General features: G+C 53.9%; 1 non-coding gene and 1 pseudogene across 1 annotated transcript; both read right to left on the bottom strand.

The window, feature by feature from the left end:
• Positions 1-3,110: 3,110 nt before the first annotated feature.
• On the bottom strand, positions 3,111-3,301 carry LOC148647657 (U2 spliceosomal RNA). The gene has a single exon (XR_015926912.1). It is a non-coding gene; the product is annotated as a U2 spliceosomal RNA (small nuclear RNA).
• A 4,376-nt stretch (positions 3,302-7,677) lies between these two features.
• LOC148647656 (U2 spliceosomal RNA) lies at positions 7,678-7,849 on the bottom strand (annotated as a pseudogene).
• Positions 7,850-8,089: the final 240 nt, after the last annotated feature.

Genomic DNA, 8,089 nt, shown 5'->3' with positions numbered 1-8,089 from the left:
AACACCTGGATACGTTTATTTGTGAACCATTCCTTTGTAGATTTTGCTGTATGTTTGGGATCATTGTCTTGTTGGAAGATAAATCTCCGTCCCAGTTTCAGGTCTTTTGCAGACTCCAACAGGTTTTCATCCAGAATGGTCCTGTATTTGGCTGCATCCATCTTCCCCTCAATTTTAACCATCTTCCCTGTCCCTGCTGAAGAAAAGCAGGCCCAAACCATGATGCTGCCACCACCATGTTTGACAGTGGGGATGGTGTGTTGAGGGTGATGAGCTGTGTTGCTTTTACGCCAAACATATCGTTTTGCATTGTGGCCAAAAAGTTCGATTTTGGTTTCATCTGACCAGAGCACCTTCTTCCACATGTTTGGGGTGTCTCCCAGGTGGCTTGTGGCAAACTTTAGACGAGACTTTTTATGGATATCTTTGAGAAATGGCTTTCTTCTTGCCACTCTTCCATAAAGGCCAGATTTGTGCAGTGTAAGACTGATTGTTGTCCTATGAACAGACTCTCCCACCTCAGCTGTAGTTCTCTGCAGTTCATCCAGAGTGATCATGGGCCTCTTGGCTGCATCTCTGATCAGTCTTCTCCTTGTCTGAGCTGAAAGTTTAGAGGGACGGCCAGGTCTTGGTAGATTTGCAGTGGTCTGATACTCCTTCCATTTCAAGATGATCGCTTGCACAGTGCTCCTTGGGATGTTTGAAGCTTGGGAAATCTTTTTGTATCCAAATCCGGCTTTAAACTTCTCCACAACAGTATTACGGACCTGCCTGGTGTGTTCCTTGGTCTTCATGATGCTCTCTGCGCTTTCAACAGAACCTTGAGACTATCACAGAGCAGGTGCATTTATACAGAGACTTGATTACACACAGGTGGATTCTATTTATCACCATCAGTCATTTAGGACAACATTGGATCATTCAGAGATCCTCGCTGAACTTCTGGAGTGAGTTTGCTGCACTGAAAGTAAAGGGGCCGAATAATTTTGCACGCCCCACTTTTCATTTTTTTATTAGTTAAAGTTTCAAAAATCCAATAGATTTCGTTCCACTTCACAATTGTCCCACTTGTTGGTGATTCTTCACATAAAATAAAAAAATTATATCTTTGTTTGAAGCCTGAAATGTGGCAAAAGGTTGAAAAGTTCAAGGGGGCCGAATACTTTCGCAAGGCACTGTAGGTGGACGGTGAGCGTCCGCAATTCTCTCGCAAAGAGAGGCTCCATCAAGAACACATTCATCAGAAAATAATTTTTCCCAAATTGAGCCTTCTGCCACACCGTCTCACAACTTGTCTGACTCCATCGTTAAGTCAAAGATGCCTTTCACTGGAAAATCTTGCAGACTAGTAATATCTTTAAGTTTAATTTCAAGAGTGCGAAACAAAACTTTTTTCAAATTTGTCCCTGTTCATCCAGTTGTCTTTGTCTTCTGCCTTCTTTACTACAAAGCGAACTGTGCGCAACTGTCCCTCACGGGACAGAGGGCGCCGAGTTGCGGGTCCACTCACCCGTCGCCATCCGGAAGCCCCACTTCACCCCCTGGGCTCAACCCAGAGCAACTACCCGTGGTAGTTGGGATCCTCGGCCTCCTTCCCCCTCCGGTGAGTTGCTCCTCCTCCTCCCTCTGGTTGGCTCTCCTTCTCCTTCCTTCAAAAGTCCCGAAACTCTACTCGGGGGCAACAAGTCCACCTGCTCAAAACCCTGTCTATTCAGTCCGTGCGCTCCACCAGATGTAGATGGTTCTTTCTCTTCCATGGCACTCTCTTCCTGACCATCCGACCACAAGACCACCTCAGAGTCACCTCTGGATAAGTCAAGCTCCTCAACCGCCTTCCGGTCGGCGACGGCAGTAGGCTCCTCTCTGCTCCGCCGTTGCTTCAGCATACGGGCAAGTCCATACAAATGTCCTGCATCCCCACACAAGTAACATGCGGCCCTTTTAGGATAGCCACCAACCACATGTCCCAATTCTCCGCAGCGCCGGCACACCACCGCTCCACACTTGGAGGCGATATGGCCTAATTTGCCACAGATCCTGTCCCCAACTGGCATCCCAGAATAATGCAGAAAGCCCCTATTGGGGCCTATCGAAAAAGTAGCTGGAGGGTGTACAACACCCCCAGCATCCAAAACCTCGGCTCAAAACGATCCAGAAATTGTCGTTTCCCATTCCAGTACCTCTCAGAGTCTAGCATCTTCCTGGCACTCACGATGCCCACAAACAGTTTTAAAAACCATACGATCTCTGCCTCTGGAACAAAAGGATTATACAAAAAAATATACACAGGCTGCACTTCCCTCGCAAACAAGGGTTCCAACAGAAAAAAACTCAATGGTTCGTCATCCTTCAACACTTCAACACTATCGCCGTGTCCCACACCCTTCCACAAATCGCCGTAGAAGCCAAAGTCAAATTCAAAATTCCTTTTGCTGCAAAGTCCTGCAAACACACCGTGTCTTGAGCTTTAATTCCAAAAATCTTGAACAAAATTTCCTTCTCAAAGGTATCCCGCATTAAAAACCGTGTCCCGACAGCCAAATTCTTCAGCACAAAATGCAGTGTCTCTCATCTGCCCCTCTCGGGACAGAGGATCCCCCGCTGCCATAAAAAAGGGTCGCTCACCTGCCGTTGAAGTCATCGTAGTCGATTATCCTCAGCTGATTCCGCTGGCTCATACTCCTTCAGCAATCCAGTATCCGCAATGGCTCCTCCGCAAACAATCCTGCCATTGCCTTCACTTCCCTCTGACCAAGACCAAGCTGCGGTCATGCCACATACTTGATCTTAGCCAAAAGGCAGAGAAGCGATGCCCGACGCCGGCCTTGGGTGGGCGTGCGGGCGTCCGGCTGGCGTGCAGCGGCGCAGGCCGACGCTTCTGGAGTTTTTTGGAGGGAAAATGCACGGGAGCCGAAAAGGGGGCCGGCCTGCTTGCCGAGAGAGTCGAGAGGCGGGAAAGTGCACAGAGGGAGCACGGGAACGGAGATGGGGAGGGGGAGAGAGACAGACACTGAGACACACAGATGGATGAGAGACGAGAGCGGAGAAGAAGGAGCTCCAGTCCACCTCGCTTGCTTGCTAGCTACGTCTGTCTTTTCACCGCTGAGAGAAGGTGGTGCACTGCTCCCGGAGGCGCTGCAATACCGGGCCGATGCGTGGAGAGGACGGAGCAAGCTCCTGATCCAGCTCCCTGTTCCAAAAATCTGTTTAATATGTGGTCCCCCGATGGGGGACGTATCAGATATTAAACTGATAAGAACAGATTTTTTTTGTTTTTATTAGAAAACAATACAAAAACAGTGCTTAAATTTTTATTCTACCCACCACCTTTTAACACCACGTGGTCAAGTCCTTCCACCGTTCTTTGGCTGCTGCAAATCCCCAGCGTGTGATGTCCCACCGCATTCTTCTGGCGATGTCCCTTTTGACCTTCTGGAGGATGCCTGGGACTGGTGTCTCGATGTTATGCCTAATCAGCTCTGTCCGTGCATCCCACACACAGAGCTTGATTAGGCTGATTAACAACCAGAGGAGAAAACGTGTGTTCCATCTTCGAGAACCGGGCACTCTATTAATCACCATTGCTAGTGACAAGGGGAAACCTAGACCCACCTGCTTGAAGAGGTGTCGGCTGGATATCCACACCTTCTGTGCGAACCCGCACTCCCAGAAGACGTGACGTACTGTTTCTTCTTCTGTGCAGCCTTGTCTCGGGCACTGGCTCTGCCTGGACAGGCCGTGCGCATGCATAACCGCCCTGACCGCCAGTCGACCCCATATCCCGAGCCAGTTCGTCTTTCAGTTTATTGTCCAGGCCCTTAGGTTGGGCCTGCTGCCAGGTGTCCCTGGACACACCCAGGATCACTGGCCTGTCCTCCGCCGTGATGGTATTGTACAGTTCTTTATGGCTCAGAGATGTTGTACCGTCCCGTACCTCTGGATGTGCCCGCAGCCACTGCACCGCGTGGTGTTACTGCAGCGGGAGTCGCTCGGCCTTCGGGGTCGCGTTTGTCCAGACGGCCAGGTGTCGCATGTGCGCTGAGAGCCAGAGGCTCACGAAATGGCTGCACAGGTGAGGCGGGTTGCTGTGCAAGATGACACAGACTTGCCACGATGGCACAGTCCAGCTTTGTTGGGAGGTCCAGAATCCCCCTGCCACCATCTTCGACGGGCCTGCACATATCCTTTCTTTGGATGCGCTCGTACGAGTGTCCCCACACAAAGGTGAAAATGGCTCGTGTGAGCTCCTTCCTCTTTCTCGCAGGTAGAGGGTATACTACTGCCAGGTGGAGCAGAAGGGGCAGGATTTCCACCTTCAGCACCAGCGCCTTTCCAATCCATGTTAATGAATGCCGGTGCCAAAGGCCCAGCTTCTGGTTGACCTTCCGGAACCTGGCCTCCCAGTTCAAGCCAGAGGGGTCCGAGGTGTGAAAAAGGACCCCCAGGACTTTCACCGGGTCCGTCATCCTTAGTAGTCCCCCGACGATCTTAGGTTCGTATGGCCAGGTTCCAAACAGTTTCACCAGGCTCTTGGCGCGGTTCAGTTGGGCGCCAGTGCCTCTGGAGAACGCCTCCACGATGTCTAGTGCTTCTCCCCAAGAGCGTGATGTCGTCTGCGTAGGTGGCGATCTTGGCTTCCTGCCCACCTCCACCTAGCACCTGGATTTCTGTTACTCCAGGGTCCTTCCTCAATTGGTCCAACAGGAGTTCAAGGTAGGTGAGGTACAGCTGGGGTGCCAGAGGACAGCCCTGTCGCACACTACAGTTTACTGGAATACTCCTCCCTACTGCTCCGTTGACACATACCTGGGACTTCGCACCACTGTTTAGTGCTTCGATCCACCTGACGAAGCAGTCAGGCAGACCCTTCTTCCACAGGAGTGCCCACAGGATCCCATGGTGGACCCGGTCGAATGCCTTTGCCTGGTCCAGGCTCACCAGCATGAGCGGCAGGCCTCTATCCTCTACCCAAGCGATGGTGTCCCGGATCAGCTGCAGGTTCCAGCTGATCTTTCAGCCTGCCACGCCACGTCTGGTCCGCCCCCACCAGCGCCGGCATCACCGTTCTCAGGCGGCCGCCCAGCACCCTGGCCAACGTGCTGGACCACCTTCCGACGCTCCACCACGAAGGACCCTTCCTCCACTCTCTCCGAAAGGTCCTCACCTCATTGAGGTCCTTGAGGTGGACCTCTTGCAGGAAGACCACGTCCAGGTGCCTCTGAGACGGGTATTAAAAAATCGCCATTCTCTTATCCTGCTTCTTCAAACCCCTCACGTTGACCGATGCCGCTGTGAGGGTCATGGCGGTTCCAGTGGGGGGCCGTCACTCTCCATTTCTTCCCCGAGGCTGAGGGGAGCTTGCCGCCCCTGCTGTACTCACCTAAGTGTCATCGGTGGACATGTAGGCGACTTCCACGGGGCTGTACGCGATATCTTGTTCGGGGGTAGGCGTGTCCGGCTGGCAGGTGACCACCGGGCTGCCGTCCTCCGTCATTTTGCGCCACCGAAAAGGCGCTCAAGGTTGTTGGTCCTGATCCCTGTCCAGGGGGGAGGGAGTCATCGTCACTGTCATGCTCCGAGTCACCCGAGGCAGACAGGATCTCCGGCTCCTCTTCCATCCCCTCAAGGTCCTCCGACTCTCCCTGGTTCCCATCCTCATCTTCCCCCTCGGCGGTCTTCTTCTCCTGGGTCTCCCGCTGCTGTTGTTTCTCCCCACTTCTCTTCTTCATCTTCTTCCTTTTCCCCTGCAGAGATACCACCTTCTTCTCCTCCACTGGAGCTGCAGGTGCTCCCCTCCCCTTCAGGCGGCACAATTTCTTCACTACCTGCGCCCAGCTCCCTTCATCCTCGCTGACCTGTCGATGTTCCCGGCTGCCCGTTATCCTCCTCTGCATGTCGTTCGGCCTTCTCCTGTTCCTGTTCTCCTCCACTGCTCGTCGGTCTCTCTTCCACCTCACTGTCCTCCCCTGCCAGCCTTCCGCCTTCATACATTGCCCTGTTGTAGTCAGAGCTCCTCTTCACGCACTGCCGGTACAAATGCCTGGTGTTGCTGCACAGGGAGCACTCCTTCACTGGGCACTGCCGGGTTGAATGCCCCGAGCGCCGCACTTCCCACAATCCACTTTCGGGCACGTCCCCTCTCTATGTCCGAAACCGCAACACTTTCGGCAAAATTCCGGCTGGTTCCAGTAATAAAGATACCCCCTACCTGAGCCAATGGCGAAGGTGCACGGTGGGTGGGCAAAGCCGTCCGATGTTCTTTCGTCCTGTCGTAGTTTGACCTCGTATCTCCGTTTGCCGGTCCAGACTTTCCGAGTGTCCTGGATGACATTTGGCCCACTCCGCACCTTGACATACCGGCGCAGTAAAGTCGTCACATTGGCATCCGTGATAAAAGGTTCAAACATATGTACCACCACCCACCGCTTGTTGTCTCCCTGCAATCCACCACTCGTACTCGCGCAGCTTCCCCTGCTCGATTACTTCCGTGCACTTCTTAACTGCCCATCTGTAGATATCCGCGTTAACAAAGGTAACATCAAGGAACTTCTGTGCCTGGTTCCCCTGCACACATTTCAGATCTGCAACACTAACTCCCAGAAGATCAAACAAAATGTTGTCCTCTACCTCTTCTCGCCCAGGCATCTCCGTCTCCGGCTTCCAGTTGAGACGGATGGTCCATCTCACACTGGGGTCCTTCCCGGCCCTCCTCGGTTCCCCGGGGTCCGCAGCCATCATTGGAACGTAGCCTTTCGGCTGCAGCGCAGCCCACTCACCACTATGTGGAAATCAAGTCCAAAGTCCAAGCAATCCGGGTTCAGTCCACTGGAAATCCAAAGGTGTTGTCCTTGTTGAGGGTGTCCTCAGCTCTCTCTCCCTCGACCCTGGCTCGTGCCAAAAGGCCGAAAAGCGATGGCCCCAAAGGCCCGGGCCGACGCGCGGGCATTCCGCTGGCGCACAGTGGCGCAGGCCGACTCCTCTGGAGCCCGGGACCCGCGCAGCTGCCGGCCTCCCTGCAGCCAGAGGCCTGCCGCCAGACTCTGCTCCCCCTCTCTCTTGCCTTCCTGCCAGTCCCGGGCGGGGGCCCTGCTCTTTGATCTTCTGTCAACGGCCCGACAACGACCGCAGCCGCAGGGGGCGCCAGCCGCCCAGCCTCCTTAGCTTAGGCCCCTCCCACCGGCAGCAGCTGTGCCCAACCAGCTGCAAGCGGAAGCCGAGCGCCAGCACCTGCGGGCAGAGGCAAGGGGCAGCTCTCTCTCGGGAGGGAGGGACGGGGGCGCGCGCACACACGCCTGCCTGCCGAAAAGAAAGAAAGGTGGATATACTAAGTTTTTTTTGGAGGGAAAAGGCCTGGCTGTCGAAAGGGGCCCGCCTGCAAGGATGGGGACGGACACACATACAAGCCACGCCTGCCTCCCTGGGAAAAGGCTGAAAAAACTGCGTTTTTTGGAGGGAAAACGCACAGGAGCCGAAAAGGGGGCCGGCCTGCTTGCCCAGAGAGTCGAGACGCGGGAAAGTGCACAGAGGGAGCACGGGGACGGAGACGGAGACAGGGAGGGGGAGAGAGACAGACACAGACACACAGATGGACGAGAGACGAGACCCGAGAAGAAGCTCCAGTCCACCTCCCTTGCTTGCTCGCTAGCTAGCTACGTCTGTCTTTTCACCGCTGAGAGAAGGTGGTGCACCACTCCTGGAGGCGCTGCAATACCGGGCCGATGCGTGGAGAGGACGGAGCAAGCTCCTGATCCAGCTCCCTGTTCCAAAAATCCGTTTATGTGGTCCCCCGATGGGGGACGTATCGGATATTAAACTAATAAGAACAGATTTTTTCTAATATAAAAACTAATCAATACTCAAACTCCAGTCACTCCACACTCACTTTCCTAATCCTGACTCAAATCCGTAACACAAACAACTCCTTCCACCGATCTTTCGCTGCTGCAAACCCCCACTTCCGCACATCCCACTTCACTCTGTTTGCTATGTCGTTCCTCACCTTCCATACCACAGCACCCACTGATCCATGCACGCCGTGCTTCACCAACTCATTCCTGTCCTGCCATACATACGCTTTGACTAAACTAAC

Source organism: Lepisosteus platostomus, chromosome 15 (assembly GCF_059453375.1).
Source record: "Lepisosteus platostomus isolate fLepPlt1 chromosome 15, fLepPlt1.hap1, whole genome shotgun sequence".
Lineage (NCBI taxonomy): Eukaryota > Metazoa > Chordata > Actinopteri > Semionotiformes > Lepisosteidae > Lepisosteus > Lepisosteus platostomus.
This window is presented reverse-complemented; position numbering and strand designations above follow the sequence as displayed.